The following is a 22944-nucleotide window of genomic DNA, read 5'->3' as shown; positions in this document are numbered from 1 at the left end:
CAGGTCCACTGGACAGCTCTAACCATGATGCCCCTGTGGCAAGGGGCAATTTATCATCCAAATTAGAACATACAGCTGCTAACATGATTTATGATGACACCTTCGCTAGCTAGACTAAGAAATGTCTCATGTCTTTTCATAGCCCAATTTATCATTTATGGAGAATTTTTAAAACTAACAATTTTGTTATTGATGTGCAATACTTATCAGAGACAATGTTAAGATTTCTGTACAAAAGTAATGATTTGAAACATAACTAAATGAGTTAATTAACTAGGCAACTGAACACCAGTTAAGAATTGTTGGAGTTATGAATAGGAAGTTTCATCACATTTCACATCACAGGAAAGCATTTGTATTTTTTATTTCTACAGTACTAAAATCACTACAAGTACTGACGCAGGTTAATAATGCCATAAAAAAAACACAAAGCACTGGGATTAATTGCAAGAGGGATATAATTGAAAAAGTAGAAGTTAAACTTGTAGAGAACCTTGGTTAGACCACACTTAAAGAGTACATATTTTTAAAAGAATATAAAAGGCACTGGAGAAGGTACAAAGGATGAACAGGCTGGGTCTCTTCTCTCTTGAAAAAAGGCCAAGGGGTGACCTAATAGATGTCTTTAAAATTCTGAAAGGTTTTGATAGAGTGGATACAGAGAAAATGTTTTCACTTATGGGGAAGAGCATAACTGGAGGCCATCAATATAAGATAGTCACCAAGAAATCCAATAAGGAATTCAAAAGAAACTTTTTTTTTTACCTAAACAGTGGTGAGAATGTGGAATGCGTTACCACAGGGAGTGGTTGAAGCGAATAGACCGGCATATGCGGGAGAAAGGAATAGAGGGTTATGCTGATAGATTTAGATGAGGAAAGACGGGAGGAGGCTCGAGTGGAGCATAAATGTCGGCATGAATTGGTTGGGCCGAATGGCCTGATTCTGTGTCATATATCCTATGTGAAAAGGATTTACTAGAATGACACCAGGACTGAGAGGTTATAACTATCAGGAAAGATTGAACAGGCTGGGTCTCTTTTCTCTGGAAAAAAAAAGAGGGGTGACCTGATAGAGGTCTGTAAGATTATGAAAGGGTTTGATAGGATAGAGGTAGAGGTAGAGAAGATATTTCCACTTGCGGGTAATACCAGAACTAGGGGCAATAAATATAAGACAGTCACTAATAAATCCAATAGGGAACTCAGGAGTAATTTCTTTACCCAGAGAGTGGTTACAATGTGGAACTCATTACCACAAGTAGTGAAGGCAACTAGCACAGATGCATTTAAGGAGAAGCTAGATAAACATACGAGGGAGAAAGGAGTAGAAGAAAATATAAATGGGGCTCGAGAAGGTGGGAGAAGGCTTGTGTGGAGCATAAAACACTGGCTTGGACCTGCTAGACCGAATGGCCTGTTTCACTGCTGTAAATACTATCCACTAGGTAATGTTTTTTCTTCTTAGTGAGTTTAAATTAGGTTGGTTTTCAAATCCCTTCATAGCCTCGCCCCTCCTTATCTCTAATATCCTCCAGCCTTACAATGCTGAGATATCTGCGCTCCTACAATTCTAGCATCTTGAGCATCCTCGATTTTAATCGCTCCATCATTGGCGGCCATGCCTTCAGCTGTCAAGGCCCTAAACTCGAATTCCCTCCCTAAAACTCTACGCCTCCCTACCTCTAAGATGCTTCTTAAAACCTACCCCCAAATGTCTTAGTTTTTCCTTAAGTGGTTCGGTGTCAAACTTTGTTTGATAACTCTCCTGTGAAGTGCCTTGGGACATTTTACGACGTTAAAGATGCAATATAAATACTAGTTGTTGTAGTTCTACATTCCATCTGCATGGGTGGAAATGTCACAGGGGCTTAAGTCTCTTGGCTCGTTAGACTTCAAGCAATCCCGTGGTAAACTGTTACTGGTCTGAAGGGTTCTACCTACAAGGGAGCAAGCGATCTTAGATCTGGTCCTGTGTAATGAGACAGGAATAATAAACGATCTCCAAGTAAAAGATCCTCTCGGAATGAGTGATCACTGTATAGTTGAATTTGTAATATAGATTGAGGGTGAGGAAGTAGTGTCTCAAACGAGCGTACTATGCTTAAACAAAGGGGACTACAGTGGGATGAGGGCAGAGTTCGCTAAAGTAGACTGGAAACAAGGACTAAACGGTGGCACAATTGAAGAACAGTGAAGGACTTTTAAGGAGCTCTTTCATAGTGCGCAACAAAAATATATTCCAGTGAAAAAGAAGGGCGGTAAGAGAAGGGATAACCAGCTGTGGATAACCAAGGAAATAAAGGAGAGTATCAAATTAAAAACCAATGCGTATAAGGTGGCCAAGGTTAGTGGGAAACTAGAAGATTGGGAAAATTTTAAACGACAGCAAAGAATGACTAAGAAAGCAATAAAGGGCCCAAGTTTCAGCCCGCGCCTAGAACAGCGCAGCCCCGATCTGGACGCCCGTTTTTCGCGCCACAAAGTGCGCCTAAAAAAAACTTCCAGATTCTCCGGCTCCCTGCTGGTCCTCTGGCCCTCGGCGCGGCGCAGCACGAGCTGTGGGGGGCGGAGCTAGGTCCCTGCGCTGAAAACAATGCCGGGACCTGTGCACATGCACGCTACAGTGGGCGCGCATGTGCAGTAGCTCCAAGTGCCCAAAACGGTGTGGGAGGGGCCCGAAGCACGCAGCCCCTAGCCCTGGCCAAAAGGCCTCACTGGGGCTGCGTGCATAAGGCCGCCTCCCACGCCCAGCTCCTGCTTCCTCCCGACCCGACTCCCGTTCCATCTCTTCCCACCCCGCCCCCGCTCCGCCCCCGGACCAACCCCGACCCCCGCCCCCGCCCCTGGACCTGACCCGAACCGAACTCCCTCCCACCACCTCCCCGACCCGACCTCCTGACCCCACCCGACCCAACCTGACCTCCCCTCCCCCCGCCCCGAACCGACCTCCCTCCTCCTCCCCCCCCCACCGACCTCGACCCGCTCCGACCCGCGCTCCCCCCCGACCCGACCCGCGCTCCCGACCCGGCCCAACGCCACCTACCTGTAAATCTGATGCTGGGGACGGACCCTGCCTGAAATCTTGGGTCCAGCTGCCGGGCCCGACCCATTCAGCCTCCCCACCCCCTTCCCCTTCCCCTTCCCCTTCCCCCCCTTCTCCTTCTTCCCTCCCCCCTTCTCCTTCCCCCCCCCCTCTTTGCCTCCCTCCACTCCCCCTGCCCCCCCCCCTCACTGTCAGAAACACAGACACTGGCAGACAGAGAGTGAGAGACACACACAGACAGACAGAGAGAGAGATAGAGACTGTGGGGGGGGGGGGGCAATCCCAGCACGCTGTTGGAGGGCTCCCGGTGCTGCAGTCGGTACGTAGAAAATGTTTTATTTATTAATTTTTTGATTGATTTATTGGCTGATTTATTGATGTTTTTATCATTTATTATTGATGATGGCTCTTTATTTGTAAAACTGAAGTGTTTAATGTTTGTAAACTTTCCTTTAAACCCCCCCCCCCCCACCAATCCCTACGCCTGATTTTCTAAAGTGTAGACAAGGTTTTTAGGAGCGTACAAAAATCTTCACTTACTCCATTCTAAGTTAGTTTGGAGTAAGTTTTCACTGCCGAAACTTTGAAAACAGGCGTAAGTGGCCGAACACGCCCCCTTTTGAAAAAATAATTCTGTTCCAAAGTGAAACTGTTCTAACTGACTAGAACTGGAGCAAACTAAATGCCAAGAATTTGAATTTCTAAGATACTCCGTTCTACACCAGTTGCTCCAAAAAATCAGGAGCAACTGAGGCCAAAACTTGGGCCAAAGAAAGGAAAGATAGATAACGAAAGTAAACTTGCGCAAAACATAAAAACAAATAGTAAAAGCTTTTACCGATATATAAAACGGAAGAGAGTGACTAAAGTAAATGTTGGTCCCTTAGAAGATGAGAAGGGGGATTTAATAATGGGAAATGTAGAAATGGCTGAGACTGTAAACAATTATTTTGCTTCGGTCTTCACAGTGGAAGACACAAAACCCATGCCAAAAATTGCTGGTCACAGGAATGTGGGAAGGGAGGACCTTGAGACAATCACTATCACTAGGGGGGTAGTGCTGTACAGGCTAATGGGACTCAAGGTAGACAAGTCCCCTGGTCCTGATGAAATGCATCCCAGGGTATTAAAAGAGATGGCGGAAGTTATAGCAGATGCATTCGTTATAATCTACCAAAATTATCTGGACTCTGCGGAGGTACCAGCAGATTGGAAAGCAGCTAATGTAACGCCTCTGTTTAAAAAAGGGGGCAGACAAAAGGCAGGTAACTATAGGCCGGTTAGTTTAACATCTGTAGTGGGGAAAATGCTTGAAACTATCATTAAGAGATAGCGGGACATCTAGATAGGAATAGTGCAATCAAGCAGATGCAACATGGATTCATGAAGGGGAAATCATGTTTAACTAATTTACTGGAATTCTTTGAGAATATAACGGGCATAGTGGATAGAGGTGTATCGATGGATGTGGTGTATTTAGATTTCCAAAAGGCATTCGATAAGGTGCCACACAAAAGGTTACTGCAGAAGATAAAGGTACGTGGAGTCAGAAGAAATGTATTAGCATGGATAGAGAATTGGCTGGCTAACAGAAAGCAGAGAGTCGGGATAAATGGATCCTTTTCGGGTTGGAAATCGGTGGTTAATGGTGTGCCACAGGTATCGGTGCTGGGACCACAACTGTTTACAAAATACATAGATGACCTGGAAGAGGGGACAGAGTGTAGTGTAACAAAATTTATAGATGACACAAAGATTAGTGGGAAAGCAGGTTGTGTAGAGGACACAGAGAGGCTGCAAAGATATTTAGATAGGTTAAGCGAATGGGCTAAGGTTTGACAGATGGAATACAATGTCGGAAAGTGTGAGGTCATCCACCTTGGGAAAAAAAAACAGTAAAAGGGAATATTATTTGAATGGGGATAAATTACAACATGCTGCGGTGCATAGGGACCTGAGGGTCTTGTGCATGAAACTCTTTTTGGAGTTCACCTGCAAAACATAAAAACATTAAACGGTGCCACCCGACCTGGGTGACACTCCAGACATTTACAAGGCCCTTTTTTTTCTGGGCACTAAAATCACAATTTTCCCCAGTGCCCCCTATAAAAGGGAAGGGGGACACTAAAAGCACCGGCAATTAAAACAAATTAAACTTAAAAACGTAAAATCAAATTAAAATTTGGTTGCCGGGCGTGATGATGCACTCCAGTCCCTCCGGTGCCCACCTCTCGCGGAAGGCCACGAGCGTACCGGTGGACACCGCGTGCTCCATCTCCAAGGACATCCTGGACTGGATGTAAGAGCGGAAGAGAGGCAGGCAGTCAGGTTGAACGACCCCCTCGACCGCCCGCTGCCTGGACCGGCTGATGGGTCTTGTGCATTAAACTCTTTTTGGAGTTTATCTGCAAAACAAAACACATTAAACTGTGCCACCCGACCTGGGTGACACACCAGACATTTACAAGGCCCTTTTTTTCTTTTTTTTTTGGTTTTTTTTTGGGGGGTTTTTTTTTCCTTCTTTTTTTTGGTTTTTTTTTGGGCACTAAAATCACAATTTTTCCCCAGTGCCCCCTATAAAAGGGAAGGGGACACTAAAAACACCGGCAATTAAAACAAATTAAACTTAAAAACGTAAAATCAAATTAAAATTTGGTTGCCGGGCATGATGATGCACTCCAGTCCCTCCGGTGCCCACCTCTCGCGGAAGGCCGCGAGCGTACCGGTGGACACCGCGTGCTCCATCTCCAAGGACACCCTGGACCGGATGTAAGAGCGGAAGAGAGGCAGGCAGTCAGGTTGAACGACCCCCTCGACCGCCCGCTGCCTGGACCGGCTGATGGGTCTTGTGCATGAAAAAAAAAGTTAGTTTGCAGGTGCAGCAGGTAATCAGGAAGGCGAATGGAATGTTGGCCTTCATTGCGAGAGGGATGGAGTACAAAAGCAGGGAGGTCCTGCTGCAACTGTACAAGGTATTGGTGAGGCCGCACCTGGAGTACTGCGTGCAGTTTTGGTCACCTTACTTAAGGAAGGATATACTAGCTTTGGAGGGGGTACAGAGACGATTCACTCGGCTGATTCCAGAGATGAGGGGGTTACCTTATGATGATAGATTGAGTAGACTGGGTCTTTACTCGTTGGAGTTCAGAAGGATGAGGGGTGATCTTATAGAAACATTTAAAATAATGAAAGGGATAGACAAGATAGAGGCAGAGAGCTTGTTTCCACTGGTCGGGGAGACGAGACCTAGGGGGCATATCCTCAAAATACGGGGGAGCCAATTTAAAACCAAGTTGAGAAGGAATTTCTTCTCCCAGAGGGTTGTGAATTTGTGGAATTCTCTGCCCAAGGAAGCAGTTGAGGCTAGCTCATTGAATGTAGTCAAATCACAGATAGATAGATTTTTAACCAATAAGGGAATTAAGGGTTACGGGGAGCGGGCGGGTAAGTGGAGCTGAGTCCATGGCCAGATCAGCCATGATCTTGTTGAATGGCGGAGCAGGCTCGAGGGGCTAGATGGCCTACTCTTGTTCCTAATTCTTATGTTATGTTCTTATTAATGACAGAGCTGTATGAAATGGTTTTGTTCAGAATAAAGCCTCGTCAAATAACTTTCAGATGAGCCAGGAAGGCATCATATCTTAGATTTTAAATTGCAACCGTATCTATCTACTTACTTTATTCTGGCAAATTGTCAGCTAAGTCAAATAGTTTCTGAGACTGGGTGACAAATGAATGTATCCAACACTGCTGATACTCTGGAGTAATCCTTAGAGCTGTAGATATTTTCAGTGTCTTCATGTTTCTGAGGATTGGCATCTTTAATATTTTGGAAAATAAAATTTGAATTCCCTTTATTCCTGATTAAACTTCAAGGAGGACAAGGAGTATATCTCACCGAACATGCTCACAGTTCAATAATTCTTCGGATGCCAGACACAAGCTAGCTAGAGACCAGTGAGGGAAAAGATAAAGAGCCCAACATTAACCTATTGTTAAGAAAAACTATTTCAGATCCAGTATTTGTTAAGGGAATTAGTAAAGGATTGCATCTGTTTATTATTTTTCAAGCTCAAAGAGGAAGAGATGTGTTGTGTAATCTACTTTAATCTGCTTAATTGTGTTACTGTTTTGTTACTTTTTATCTCAGTTCCACTGTCAAAAAGGATTTTTTTTAATACTACTTTCTGTAGTCTAGGAGATTACAAGAGGGTTCCAGTAATATCCATTAAGCTAAATAAATAAAGGTTTGTGTTTCCCCTGGGGCAACACTACATTGTCAAACATTGTGCTCTTAACATTACACTTTGGTTCACAAGGAATAAAGTTTGCTTATGGGAATACTAGAAAACTATCAGTAAAAGACCCAAAAGTGTAACAGTTGGCAAATAGTGACACGATCAGGCACTCTTTCAAATTATTAAAACTAATGATTAAAATATGACTGAATAACTGTAGGAGAGACTTCAAGCTCCCAAAAGTGATCAAAACCAAAAAGGTGTCTTTGTCCAGTATTTAATTATTTTACATTTAAACATAAAAATGTTATTGTGGGTATGGACCATTGAATTGACCATTTGTTTTTCTTTCACTCAAGATCAAAAACTTGCATTTATATAGCACATTTAATCCCAAGGCACTCGCAGGAGTGTAATCTCACAAAATTTGACACACAAGGAGATATTAGGGCAAATGACCAAAAGCTTCTTCAAAAAAGGTAGGTTTTAAGGAACATCTTACGAGGAGAGAGGCAGAAAGATTTAGGGAGGAAATTCCAGAGCTTAGGGCCTATGCAGCCTGAAGGCACGGCCGCCAATGGTGGAGCTATGAAAATCAGAGATGTGCATGTGGCCAGAATACAGAGATCCTGGAAGGTTATTGGGCTGGAGGAGGTTACAGAGGGGAAAGGCTATGGAGGGATTTGAAAGCAAGGATGGAAATTTTAAATATCACCAAGAAGCTGAAACATAAGAAAAAAAAATGGTATAATCTCGAGGAGAAGAAAAGGGAAGACATTGCCAGCACAAGGAGGAAGCAATGGGGCTTCATCGCAAATGTGAGCCTGAAAAAAAAGAATGATCAGCCTATTTGCTGTGCACTCAATTTTCGAGGATGTCAGAAAGCATCACCACAAGTACTGTTAATCACAGGTGTTGTCTCATTGAACAGTTGAATTGATAATTATATTTATTGCCCCTAGTTCTGGTATCACCCGCAAGTGGAAATATCTTCTCTACCTCTATCCTATCAAACCCTTTCATAATCTTACAGATCTCTATCAGGTTCACCCCTCATTCTTTTTTTCTAGAGAGGCAGTTAATGATGACAGATTTGCCTGAAATAAAGCTTTGATAATTCAATCTCTAATTTCTTTCACTTTTTTTGGAAAAAGCAAATTAACTCTCAAATCCTTACAGAATGAGGGGGCATACACATCCTACAAGCCAGGCTGGACAGATTGCAAGCTGGGAATGCCGAGTTTCCTCAACATAAATGTTGAAACTGGATTTTTCCATTTCAAACGTGACACAATGTTGCTGCAAAATAGGCACCACAAGACGATGCCATACACAGAATTTTTAATAATAAAGATATATCCACAAGAGCAGCAATAATGCATTTGTAAATCGAAAATACCGAAAATTTCAGAAAACTAACATATGGACAGAAGCTTGATAGCTCTGGGTTCCTCGCAAATCTCTCAGATTTAGCAAGTCCTGATTGAAACCGATTTAACAGGAATAAAAAAAATGGATAATATTCAGATGTAATTCTTTGATCTTCAAGTTACCATGCAGAATTATTCAATGTAAAATTTAACTTCAGGAAGCTGTTTTTTTAAAATAAACTAGCGTTTATTTAATGGCTTCCATATGCTTTGTATTATTCACAGGATACAGCATATTAATTTTAATCAATCAGAAACACACCGTGTGTGGGAAAATTGCCTTTCCCATTTCACTAAAAAGAAAGGGTCATTAATCTGGTAAAACCGCCTGCCGGATCAGTTTACAGACTGATTACGCATATTCTGACTTCATTTTCACTGTTTACAATTTAAACCAGCCACGTATATATATATTAAAGTGGTATTAAATAAATAAGAAATTATATTACTCGTGTATAAAGTAGGTGGGTGTGAAGAGAGCGAGGGGTCTTTCACATGCCCGTTTCGTTACCTGAAAGGCAGCAATCCGCCACGTCCTCCTCTCTCCGGAGCTTTACAGGCGACCACCGCCCAGGCTACGTGGCCTGGGCCTGGGCCTGGGTTCGAGCCTTTTTTTCCTCGGAGAAGGGTTGATATGTGATTTCGGGCCGACCACACGCTGCTCGGTCTGAGAAAGCGCGGTTCCGCTGGCTGCCATCACTCCGCCCCAGCTACAGACGGTCAAAGTGGAAGATCGGCGCCAATTGAGCGCAGCCCCGGCTGCAACCGTTCAACGGGCACCGCGTGCGCCTCGCACAGCCTCGCGCGACCGAGCACCGCGTGCGCCTCGCACAGCCTCGCGCGACCTGGCACCGCGAGCCAGCCATTCCGGAGAGTGACCAGGAGGGGCGCTGTATTACTGATGGTAATCTGGGAGTGAAGGTTTGTTACTGTATTACTAATAGTCATCTGGGAGTGAAGGTTTGTTACTGTATTACTGATGGTAATCTGGGAGTGAAGGTTTGTTACTGTATTACTGATGGTAATCTGGGAGTGAAGGTTTGTTACTGTATTACTGATGGTAATCTGGGAGTCAAGGTTTGTTACTGTATTACTGATGGTAATCTGGGAGTGAAGGTTTGTTACTGTATTACTGAGGGTAATCTGGGAGTGGCGGTGTGTTACTGTATTACTGAGGGTAATCTGGAAGTGGCGGTTTGTTACTGTATTACTGATGGTAATCTGGGAGTGGCGGTTTGTTACTGTATTACTGACGGTAATCTGGGAGTGTCGGTGTGTTACTGTATTACTGATGGTAATCTGAGAGTGGCGGTGTGTTACTATTATTATTGATGGTAATCTGAGAGTGCCAGTTTGTTACTGTATTACTGACGGTAATCTGGGAGTGACGGTTTGTTACTGTGTTACTGATGGTAATCTGGGAGTGGCGGTTTGTTACATAGAAACATGGAAAATAGATGCAGGAGTCGGCCATTCGGCCCTTCGAGCCTGCACCACCATTCGATAAGATCATGGCTGATCATTCCCTCAGTATCCCTTTCCTGCTTTCTGTCCATACCCCTTGATCGCCTTAGCCGTAAGGGCCATATCTAACTCCCTCTTGAATATATCCAATGAACTGGCATCAACAACTCTCTGCGGCAGGGAATTCCACAGCTTAACAACTCTCTGAGTGAAGAAGTTTCTCCTCATATAAGTCCTAAATGGCCTACCCCTTATCCTAAGACTGTGTCCCCTAGTTCTGGACTTCCCCAACATCGGGAACAATCTACCCGCATCTAACCTGTCGCCTTCTGTCAGAATTTTATATGTTTCGATGAGATTCCCTCTCATCCTTCTCAACTTCAATGTATAAAGGCCCAGTTGATCGAGTCCCTCCTCATATGTCATCCCAGGAATCAGTCTGGTGAACCTTCGCTGCACTCCCTCAATTGCAAGAATGTACTTCCTCAGAGTAGGAGACCAAAACTGAACACAATATTCCAGGTGGGGCCTCACCAAGGCCCTGTACAACTGCAGTAAGACCTCCCTGCTCCTATCCTCAAATCTCCTAGCTATGAACGCCAACATGCCATTTGCCTTCTTCACCGCCTGCTGTACCTGCATGCCAACTTTCAATAACTGATGAACCATGACACCCAGGTCTCATTGCACCTCCCCTTTTCCTAATCTGCCACCATTCAGTTAATATTCTGTCTTCGCGTTTTTGCCTCCAAAGTAGATAACCTCACATTTATCCACATTATACTGCATCTGCCATGCATTTGCCCACTCACCTAACCTGTCTAAGTCACCCTGCAGCCTCTTAGCATCCCCCTCACAGCTCGCACTGCCACCCAGTTTAGTGTCATCTGCAAACTTGGAGATATTACATTCAATTCCTTCATCCAAATCGTTTCTCATTACACATCACCCAGTCTAGGATGGCCAGCTCCCTGGTTAGTTCCTCGACATATTGGTCTAGAAAACCATCCCTAATACACTCCAGGAAATCCTCCTCCACCGCATTGCTACCAGTTTGGTTAGCCCAATCAATATGTAGATTAAAGTCACCCATGACAATTGCTGTACCCTTATTGCATGCATCCCTAATTTCTTGTTTGATGCTGTTCCCAACGTCATTACTACTGTTTGGTGGTCTGTACACAACTCCCACTAGCGTTTTCTGCCCCTTGGTATTCCGCAGCTCCACCCATACCGATTCCACATCATCCAAGCTAATGTCCTTTCTTACTATTGCATTAATTTCCTCTTTAATCAGCAATGCCACCCGCCTCCTTTTCCTTTCTGTCTATCCTTCCTAAATGTTGAATACCTCTGGATGTTGAGTTCTCAGCCTTGGTTACCCTGGAGGCATGTCTCCGTGATGCCAATTACATCATACCCGTTAACTGCTGTCTGCGCAGTTAATTCGTCCACCTTATTCTGAATACTCCTCGCATTGAGGCACAGAGCCTTCAGGCTTGTCTTTCTAACACACTTTGCCCCTTTAGATTTTGACTGAAATGTGACCCTTTTTGCATTTTGCCTTAGGTTTCTCTGCCCTCCACTTTTACTTTTCTTCATTCTATCTTTTGCTCCTGCTCCCATTCTACTTCTCTCTGTCTCCCTGCATAGGTTCCCATCTCCCTGCCATATTAGCTTTACTCCTCCCAAACAGTACGAGCAAACTCTTCCCTGAGGACATTGGTTCCGGTCCTGCCCAGGTGCAGACCATCCGGTTTGTACTGGTCCCACCTCCCCCAGAACCGGCTCCAATGTCCCAGGAATTTGAATCCCTCCCTGCTGCACCACTCCTCAAGCCACATATTCATCTGAGCTATCCTGCGATTCCTACTCTGACTAGCACGTGGCACTGGTAGCAATCCTGAGATTACTACTTTTGAGGTCCTACTTTTTAATTTAGCTCCTAGCTCCCTAAATTCGTCTTGTCGGACCTCATCCCTTTTTTTTACCTATATCGTTGATACCTATATGCACCACGACAACCGGATGTTCACCCTCCCATTTCAGAATGCCCTGCACCCGCTCCGAGACATCCTTGACCCTTGCACCAGGGAGGCAACATACCATCCTGGAGTCTCGGTTGTGGCTGAAGAAACGTCTGTCTATTCCCCTTACAATTGAATCCCCTATCACTATAGCTCCCCCACTCTTTTTCCTGCCCTCCTGTGCAGCAGAGCCAGCCACGGTGCCATGAACTTGGCTGCTGCTGCCCTCCCCTGGTGATTCATCCCCCTCAACAGTACCCAAAGCGGTGTATCTGTTTTGCAGCAGGATGACCGCGGGGGATCCCTGCACTACCTTCCTTGCACTGCTCTTCCTGTTGGTCATCCATTCCCTATCTGGCAGTGTACCCTTTTCCTGCGATAAGACCAACTCACTAAACGTGCTATTCACGTCATTCTCAGCATCGCGGATGCTCCAGAGTGAATCCACCTGCAGCTCCAGTGCCGCAATGCGGTCCGTCAGGAGCTGCAGCCGGATACACTTCCCGTACACGTAGTTGTCAGGGACACCGGAAGCGTCCCTGACTTCCCACATAGTACAGGAGGAGCATAACACGTGTCCGAGCTCTCCTGCCATGACTTAACCCCTAGATAAACTTAATTTGGCAACAACAAGGCTAAAAGGTTACTTATTGATAAAGAAAAGAAAAAGAAAAACTACTTACCAATCACAGCCAATCACTTACCCCTTGGCTGTGACGTCACCTTTCGATTTCTTTCTACTTCGTTATTGCCTTTTCTCCCTGCTGCAGCTGCACCAGCTGGGCCTTTATAGGCCTCGCCTCCAACCTCCCGACGACGATGCTCCCCGCTGGCCTCAGCGACGACAAACTTCTGCTGGGCATTTTATAAGCCTCTCCTCCGACCTCCCGACAATGCTGCTCCCCACTGGCCTTACTTTATTACTGATGGTAATCTGGGAGTGGCGGTGTGTTACTGTATTACTGATGGTAACCTGAGAGTGATGGTTTGTTACTGTCATGTATTCAATCAGCATTGTAACCCATGTATAATCTGACCTAAGTTGTACACTGTGAGAACACTGACCACTAGGTGGTGAACTTGTGGGAGACACTCCTAACCTAGACCTTCAGATATAAAAGGGGAAGCTCCACCCACTTCCTTCACTTGAGTGCTATGAAATAAAGCACAGGTCACAGACTGACCTTCCCTCAAGCATGGGCCTCATGTGCATTTATACTGTATAGTAAGGACGTATCAATGGCGACGAGGATGGGATTTAAACCATGCTAGCATGGCCACTAGCAGAACAGACGAGAGGTACTGTGTTAAGGAATGGTTGGGACAGAGATTCAACATTGTTAAAGCAGCACACAGTTCTCCGGGCAATAACAGGGGCAGTCAGGGACGATCGACTGGCAAGGGACTTTTTGTTTCAAACAGCAGTTCATGCTGGAGGCGTGGAGGCACACACTCAGCCGGAGTTTGCAGAAGTGAGCAAAATACCTGCAGAAATTGCAGAAATGAACGCTGGGGGAAATCGCTGGAAGCTGAAGTTCAGCAAGTTCATGTGGAGCACGTATACAGTTCATACACCAGGACGCCACCGATAATGATGAAAGTGCTCCTCAATGGCATCCCAGTATCAATGGAGCTAGACACGAGGGCCAGCCAGTCCCTGATGGGTATCAAACAGTTTGAAAAGTTGTGGGCATCCAAGGCCAGGAGGCCAAAATTATCGCCGATTGACGCACAGCTACTGACTTACACAATGCAGATCATTCCGGTGCTAGGCAGCGCCATGGTAGTCGTGACCCACAAAGATTCGGAGAACAAACTATCACTCTGGATTGTCCCAGGGGATGGTCCCGCACTACTGGGGAGGAGTTGGCTTGCTGTCATGAACTGGAAATGGGGTGATGTCAATGCAATTTCCTCTGTGGAGCGAGTATCATGCTCACATATCCTGGACAAATTTGACTCATTATTTCAACCCGGCATTGGCACTTTCATGGGGGCCAAGGTAGTGATTCACATAAACCCGGACGCCAGGCCAGTACACCACAAGGCCAGAGCGGTGCCGTACGTGATGCGGGAAAAGATAGAAGGCGAATTGGACCGCCTGCTGAGGGAAGGCATCATCTCACCAGTCGAATTCAGTTACTGGGCGAGCCGGTGCTCAAGGCGGATGGGTCGGTCAGGATATGTGGCGATTACAAGGCCACCATCAATCGGGTGTCACTTCAAGACCAGTACCCGCTACCGAGAGCAGAGGACCTCTTTGCGACGCTATCCGGTGGCAAACTTTTTTCAAAATTGGACCTGACCTCAGCTTACATGACCCAGGAGCTGGCGAGTGAGTCGAAGAAGCTGACCACCATCACGACACACAAGGGGTTGTTTGAGTACAACAGATGTCCGTTCGGGATTCGCTCGACCGCCGCGATCTTCCAACAAAATATGGAAAGCCTCTTCAAGTCGATTCCAGGGACGGTGGTTTTTCAGGACGACATCCTCATTACAGGTTACGATACTGAAGAACACCTCCAAACCTGGAGGAGGTGCTACGCAGACTGGACCGGGTAGGGCTGCGACTGAAAAAGGCGAAGTGCGTCTTCCTAGTGTGACTTCTTCACCCAGAGAGTGGTGAACCTGTGGAATTCTCTGCCACAGAAAGTGGTTGGGGCCAATTCACTAAATATATTCAAAAGGGAGTTAGATGAAGTCCTTACTACTCGGGGGATCAAGGGGGTACTGAGGTTTCATGTTCAGCCATGAACTCATTGAATGGCGGTGCAGGCTAGAAGGGCTGAATGGCCTGCTCCTGCACCTATTTTCTATGTTTCTATGTTTCCTAGCTCCAGAGGTAGAATTCCTGGGGATGAGGGTAGCAGCAGACGGGATCAACCCTACTGCGTCCAAGACGGAAGCGATCCAGAGAGCACCCAGACCCCATAACACGACGGAGCTGTGTTCATTCCTGGGGCTCCTGAACTATTTTGGCAACTTTCTTCCCAAATTGAGCACGCTGCTAGAGCCGCTACACATGCTCCTACGCAAAGGTCGCAAATGGATCTGGGGGGACAGCTAGGAAAGGGCTTTTAATAGAGCACGCAATTTGTTATGTTCCAACAATCTGTTAACGCTATATGACCCATGTAAGAAACTTGTGTTAACGTGCGATGCGTCGTCCTATGGTGTCGGGTGTTTTGCAGCATGTCAATGTCAAGGGTCAGTTACAACCGGTAGCTTATGCCTCCAGAAGTCTGTCCCAGGCAGAAAGGGGCTACGGGATGGTAGAAAAGGAGGTGCTCACATGTGTATATGTGGTAAAGAAAATGTACCAGTACCTGTCTGGCAGGAAATTTGAGCTGGAGACAGATCACAAACCCCTAACGTCCCTTTTGTCCGACAACAAGGCCATAAATGCAAACGTATCGGCCCGCATACAGAGGTGGGCACTCACGTTAGCCGCCTATGACTACACAATTCGGCACAGACCGGGCACCGAAAACTGTGCCGATGCACTCAGCAGGCTCCCACTAGCCACCACTGAGGGGGCGACCGAGCATGCTGCTGAGATGGTCATGGCTGTTGAAACTTTAGGAAGCGAAGGCTCACCCGTGACAGCCCGTCAGATTAAAGTCTGGACAAATAGAGACCCGCTATTGTCTCTAGTCAAGAAATGTGTCCTGAATGGGGACTGGGAAGCCATGTACAGGGCATTCCCTGAGAAATTTAAACCATTTCACAGGCGCAAGGATGAACTCTCGATTCAGGCCGATTGCCTATTGTGCGGAAACCGCGTAGTCATGCCCCAGATGGGCAGAGAGGTGTTCATCAGAGAACTCCACAATGAGCACCCGGGCATTGTCACGATGAAGGCAATTGCCAAGTCACACGTTTGGTGGCCAGGGATAGACGCAGATCTGGAACTTTGTGTTCGCAGGTGCAACACGTGTACCCAGCTGGGCAATGCGCCCAGGGAAGCCCCCCTTAGCCCCTGGCCATGGCCCGCCAAGCCTTGGTCACGCATCCATGTGGACTACGCAGGTCCTTTCATGGGAAAAATGTTTTTGGTTGTAGTAGACGCCTACTCCAAATGGATCGAGTGTGACATTTTAAATTCAAGCACATCCTCTGCCACGGTAGAAAGTCTACGGGCAATGTTCGCCGCCCACGGTCTACCGGACATCTTGGTCAGCGACAATGGCCCGTGCTTCACAAGCACTGAATTCCAGGACTTCATGGCAGGCAATGGAATTAACCATGTTAGAACGGCACCGTTCAAGCCGGCCTCAAACGGCCAGGCAGAACGAGCAGTGCAGATAATCAAACAGGGGATGCTCAGAATCCAAGGGGGTTCCCTACAATGCCGCTTATCACGCCTCCTGTTGGCCAATAGATCCCGACCACACTCACTCACAGGGGTTCCACCCGCAGAGCTACTAATGAAAAGGACGCTCAAAACCCGGTTATCCCTTATACACCCCACCATGAAAGAAATTGTTGCGAGCAGGCACCAGTCACAATGGACCCAAGTTTCCACAAGAAAAAAAACGGGCGCCCCTCCGAGCTGGGCGCCCGTTTTTCGCGCCTAAAACGGCGCCTAAAAAAATCCTCGGTATTCTCCACCTACTTACAGGTCCTGTGGCACTCGGCGCAGTCAGCACGAGCTGTGGGGGGGCGGAGCCAGCTCCCGGCGCTGAAAACAGTGCCGGGACCTCTGCACATGCGCGCTACAGTCGGCACGCAAGTGCAGTAGCTCCAGGCGCCGAACTGTGTGGGAGGGGCCCGAAGCACGCAGCCCCTAGCCCTGGCTGAATGGCCTCACTGGGGCTGCGTGAATGAGGCTCCTCCCACGGCCAGCTCCTGCTCCCCGCCCGACCAGACCCGACACCCACTCCCCCCCCGGCCCCGACCCGAGACCCGACACACGCTCCGACCCGACCCGAGTCCCGACCCCGACCCAAGACCCGCTACCCCCCCCGCGACTGACCCGACCCGCGCTCCTGTTCCCCGACCCGACGCCCTCCCTCCCTCTCCCCCCCTCCCCCTCTCTCCCTCTCTCCCTCCCTCCCTCCCCCTCTCTCCCTCCCCCCTCCCCCTCCCCCTCCCTCTCCCTCTCCCTCTCCCTCCCCCTCCCTCTCCATCCCCCTCCCTCCCCCTCTCTCTCCCTCCCCTCTCTCTCCCCCTCCTTCCCCCTCCCCCTCCCTCTCTCTCCCCCTCCCCCTCTCTCTCTCCCCCTCCCTCTCTCTCCCCCTCCCCCTCCCTCTCTCTCCCCCTCCCTGTCTCTCCCCCTCCCTCTCTCTCCCTCCCCCTCTCTCTCTCTCTCTCCCTCCCCTCTCCCTCCCTCCCTCTCTATCTCCCTCTCTATCTCCCTCCCTCCCTCTCTATCTCCCTCCCTCCCTCTCTATCTCCCTCCCTCCCTCCCTCCCTCTCTATCTCCCTCCCTCCCTCCCTCTCTATCTCCCTCCCTCCCTCCCTCTCTATCTCCCTCCCTCCCTCCCTCCTTCTCTATCTCCCTCCCCTCCCCTCCCTCCCTCCCTCCCTCCCTCTCTCTCTCTCTCCCCCTCCCGCTCAGCGGCACGAACGGCTGCAGAATTCTCCCTGGCTGAAGCACTTTCACACAGGTAGGAAGATGGTTTATTTAATCTTTTCTTGGCTTATAAATGTTTATTCAGGTTGGATTTATTTGTATAATATTTGTAGAAGTATAAATAAGGATTTATTGTCGAATTTAATGAGTTCCCTTCCCCCACCTCCCCCCCACCTCGTTCTGGACGCCTAATTTGTAACCTGCGTCTGATTTTTTAATGTGTAGAACAGGTTTTTTCAGTTCTACAAAAATCTTCACTGGCTCCATTCTACTTTAGTTTGGAGTACATTTTCACTGTGGAAACTTTCAAATCAGGGGTCAGTGGCCGGACACGCCCCCTTTTGAAGAAAAAATTCTGTTCTAAACTAGAACTGTTCTACCTGACTAGAATTGCAGAAAAAAAAATGTGGAGAATTGCGATTTCTAAAATAGTCCGTTCTCCACCAGTTGCTCCTAAAAATCAGGCGCGAATCATGTGGAAACTTGGGCCCAATATGACTACCACGACAGGAATGCGAGGGCGCGATGTATTGATGTAAATGACCCTGTTTTTGTCCTCAACTACGCTGCAGGGCCCAAATGGCTCGCAGGCACTGTGGTTGCCAAAGAGGGAAATAGGATTCTGGTAGTTAAACTTACCAATGGACAAATCTGCCACAAACATGTGGATCAAACAAAGAGGAGGTTCAGCATCCCCATAGAAGAAGCAGAGGAAGAACACGATGTAGAGTTCACTCCACCACAGGTGACCGAACACAGGAACCAAAGGGAGGAGAGCCCAGTCACTGTGGGCAGTCCGGACAGGCCTGAGGCGCCGCAAACAGCAGACACTCAGGCCAGCGCCCAACAACCGGAGCCCCAACTCAGGCACTCTACAAGGGAGCGTAAACCACCAGAGAGACTCAACCTGTGATCCCAATAAGACTTTGGGGGGGGGGAAGGTGATGTCATGTATTCAACCAGCATTGTAACCCATGTATAATCTGACCTAAGTTGTACACTGTGAGAACACTGACTACTAGGTGGTGAACTTGTGGGAGACACTCCTAACCTAGACCTTCAGATATAAAAGGGGAAGCTCCACCCACTTCCTTCACTTGAGTGCTATGAAATAAAGCACAGGTCACAGACTGATCTTCTCTCAAGCATGGGCCTCATGTGCATTTATACTGTATAGTAAGGACGTATCAGTTACTGTATTACTGATGGTAATCTGGGAGTGGCGGTTTGTCACTATATTACTGATGGTAATCTGGGAGTGGCGGTGTGTTACTTTATTACTGCCGGTAATCTGGGAGTGGTGGTGTGTTACTGTATTACTGCCGGTAATCTGGGAGTGGCAGTGTGTTGCTGTATTACTGATGGTAATCTTGGAGTGTCGGTGTGTTACTGTATTACTGATGGTAATCTGGGAGTGTCGGTGTGTTACTGTATTACTGATGGTAATCTGGGAGTGGCAGTTTGTTACTGTATTACTGACGGTAATCTAGAAGTGGCGGTTTGTTACTGTATTACTGATGTTAATCTGGGAGTGGTGGTGTATTACTGTATTACTGATGGTAATCTGGGAGTGTCAGTGTGTTACTGTATTACTGACGGTAATCTGGGAGTGGCGGTATATTACTGTATTACTGACGGTAATCTGGGAGTGGCGGTGTATTACTGTATTACTGACGGTAATCTGGGAGTGGCGGTTTGTTACTGTATTACTGATGGTAATCTGGGAGTGGCGGTTTGTTACTGTATTACTGACGGTAATCTGGGAGTGGCGGTTTGTTACTATATTACTGATGGTAATCTGGGAGTGGCGGTTTGTTACTGTATTACTGACGGTAATCTGGGAGTGGCGGTTTGTTACTGTATTACTGATGGTAATCTGCGAGTGGCGGTTTGTTACTGTATTACTGAGGGTAATCTGGGAGTGGCGGTGTATTACTGTATTACTGATGGTAATCTGGGAGTGTCGGTTTGTTACTGTATTACTGACGGTAATCTGCGAGTGGCGGTTTGTTACTGTATTACTGAGGGTAATCTGGGAGTGGCGGTGTATTACTGTATTACTGATGGTAATCTGGGAGTGTCGGTTTGTTACTGTATTACTGACGGTAATCTGCGAGTGGCAGTTTGTTACTGTATTACTGAGGGTAATCTGGGAGTGGCGGTGTATTACTGTATTACTGATGGTAATCTGGGAGTGGCAGTGTGTTGCTGTATTACTGACGGTAATCTGGGAGTAGCGGTGTATTACTGTATTACTGACGGTAATCTGGGAGTGGCGGTGTATTACTGTATTACTGACGGTAATCTGGGAGTGACGGTTTGTTACTGTATTACTGATGGTAATCTGGGAGTGGCGGTTTGTTACTGTATTACTGACGGTAATCTGGGAGTGGCGGTTTGTTACTGTATTACTGACGGTAATCTGGGAGTGTCGTGTATTACTGTATTACTGACGGTAATCTGCGAGTGGCGGTGTATTACTGTATTACTGATGGTAATCTGGGAGTGTCAGTGTGTTACTGTATTACTGATGGTAATCTGGGAGTGGCGGTTTGTTACTGTATTACTGACGGTAATCTGGGAGTGTCGGTGTATTACTGTATTACTGACGGTAATCTGCGAGTGGCGGTGTATTACTGTATTACTGATGGTAATCTTGGAGTGTCAGTGTGTTACTGTATTACTGACGGTAATCTGGGAGTGGCGGTTTGTTACTGTATAACTGAGGGTAATCTGCGAGTGGCGGTTTGTTACTGTATTACTGACGGTAATCTGCGAGTGGCGGTGTATTACTGTATTACTGACGGTAATCTGGGAGTGTCAGTGTGTTACTGTATTACTGATGGTAATCTGGGAGTGTCTGTTTGTTACTGTATTACTGATGGTAATCTGGGAGTGTCGGTTTGTTACTGTATTACTGACGGTAATCTGGGTGTGTCAGTGTGTTACTGTATTACTGATGGTAATCTGGGAGTGTCGGTTTGTTACTGTATTACTGACGGTAATCTGGGAGTGGCGGTTTGTTACTGTATTACTGATGGTAATCTGGGAGTGTCAGTGTGTTACTGTATTACTGATGGTAATCTGGGAGTGTCGGTTTGTTACTGTATTACTGATGGTAATCTGGGAGTGTCAGTGTGTTACTGTATTATTGATGGTAATCTGGGAGTGTCGGTTTGTTACTGTATTACTGATGGTAATCTGGGAGTGGTGGTGTATTACTGTATTACTGATGGTAATCTGGGAGTGGTGGTGTATTACTGTATTACTGATGGTAATCTGGGAGTGTCGGTATGTTACTGTATTACTGATGGTAATCTGGAAGTGGCGGTTTGTTACTGTATTACTGATGGTAATCTGGGAGTGGTGGTGTATTACTGTATTACTGACGGTAATCTGGGAGTGGCAGTGTATTACTGTATTACTGACGGTAATCTGGGAGTGTCAGTGTGTTACTGTATTACTGACGGTAATCTGGGAGTGTCAGTGTGTTACTGTATTACTGATGTTAATCTGGGAGTGTCAGTGTGTTACTGTATTACTGATGGTAATCTGCGAGTGGTGGTGTATTACTGTATTACTGATGGTAATCTGGGAGTGGCGGTGTATTACTGTATTACTGATGGTAATCTGGGAGTGTCGGTTTGTTACTGTATTACTGATGTTAATCTGGGAGTGGTGGTGTATTACTGTATTACTGATGGTAATCTGGGAGTGGCGGTGTATTACTGTATTACTGATGGTAATCTGGGAGTGTCAGTGTGTTACTGTATTACTGATGGTAATCTGCGAGTGGTGGTGTATTACTGTATTACTGACGGTAATCTGGGAGTGTCAGTGTATTACTGTATTACTGATGGTAATCTGCGAGTGGCGGTGTATTACTGTATTACTGATGGTAATCTGTGAGTGGCGGTGAGCCTACATTCATTAGAGTTGATAAAAATGAGAGGTGATCTTATTGAAACGTATAAGATTCTGAGGGCAGGACAGGGTAGATGAAGAGAGGATGTTTGCCTTCATGGGGGAATCTAGAACTAGGGGGCATAGTTTCAGAATAAGGGGTCGCACATTTGAAACAGAGATGAGGAGGAATTTCTTCTCTCAGAGGGTTGTGAATCTTTGGAATTCTTTACCCCATAGAGTTGTTGAGGCTGAGTCATTGAATATAGTTAAGGTAGAGATGGACAGATTTTTGAACAATAGAGGAGTCAAGGGTTATGGGGAGTGGACAGGGAAGTTGAGTTGAGGCCAAGATCAGATTTGCCATGATCTTATTGAATGGCAGAGCAGACTCGAGGGGCCAAATGGCCTACTCCTGTTTCTGTTTCTTATGTTCTGCCTAGATGTCGAAAGAGATAGAGTAAGATGAAGTCGAAATAGAGCGTGTATGACAAATGTCAGGTTGAGAATAGAAGTGAGAATCATGCTGAATATCGGAAGTTCATAGGTGAAGTGAAAAAGAAAATTAGAGGGGCAAAGAGAGAGATTATGAGAATAGATTGGCAGCTAACATAAAAGGGAATTAAAAATTCTTCTATGGGCATATAAATAATAAACGGGTAGTAAGAGGAGGGAAGGTGTCGATTAGGGACCAAAAAGAGACGTACGCATGGAGTCAGAGGTACTAAATGAGTACTTTGATCTGTTTTCACCAAGGAAGAAGATGCTGCCAAAGTCATAGTGAACGAGGAGGTAGTAGAGATACTGAATTGGATAAAACTTGAAAAAGAGGAGGTACTAGAAAGGCTGTCTGTACTTAAAATTGATAAGTCGCCAGGACCGGATGGGGTGCTTTCTCGAATGCTGAGGGAAGTTAAAGAGGAAATTGCGGAGGTACTGAGCATAATCTTCCAATCTTCCTTAGTTATGAAGGTGGTGCCAGAGGACTGGAGAATTGCAAATGTTACACACTTATTCAAAAAAGGGTATTAGGATAAACCCAGCAACTACAGACCAGTCAGTTTAACCTCGGTAATGGGGAAACTTTTAAAAACAATAATCGGGAATAAAGTTAACAGTCATTTGGACAAATGTGGATTAATTAAGGAAAGCTAGCACAGATTTGTTAAAGGCAAATCATGTTTAACTAACTTGATCGAGTTTTTTGATGAGGTAACAGAGAGAGTTGATGAGGGCAATGCGGTTCACGTGGTGTACTT

General features: G+C 46.4%; 1 long non-coding RNA gene across 1 annotated transcript in view; it reads right to left on the bottom strand.

The window, feature by feature from the left end:
- LOC139274718 (uncharacterized) overlaps positions 1-9563 on the bottom strand; it is a 28819-nt gene extending 19256 nt beyond the window's left edge. Inside the window, exon 1 of the long non-coding RNA XR_011595578.1 lies at positions 9225-9563. This is a non-coding gene — a long non-coding RNA (uncharacterized lncRNA). The remainder of the gene's footprint in view (positions 1-9224) is intronic.
- Positions 9564-22944: the final 13381 nt, after the last annotated feature.

The sequence above is a fragment of the Pristiophorus japonicus genome, chromosome 1 (genome assembly GCF_044704955.1).
Source record: "Pristiophorus japonicus isolate sPriJap1 chromosome 1, sPriJap1.hap1, whole genome shotgun sequence".
Classification (NCBI taxonomy): Eukaryota; Metazoa; Chordata; class Chondrichthyes; family Pristiophoridae; genus Pristiophorus; species Pristiophorus japonicus.
Note: the sequence above shows the minus strand (reverse complement) of the source record. Positions and strands in the feature narration are given on the sequence as shown.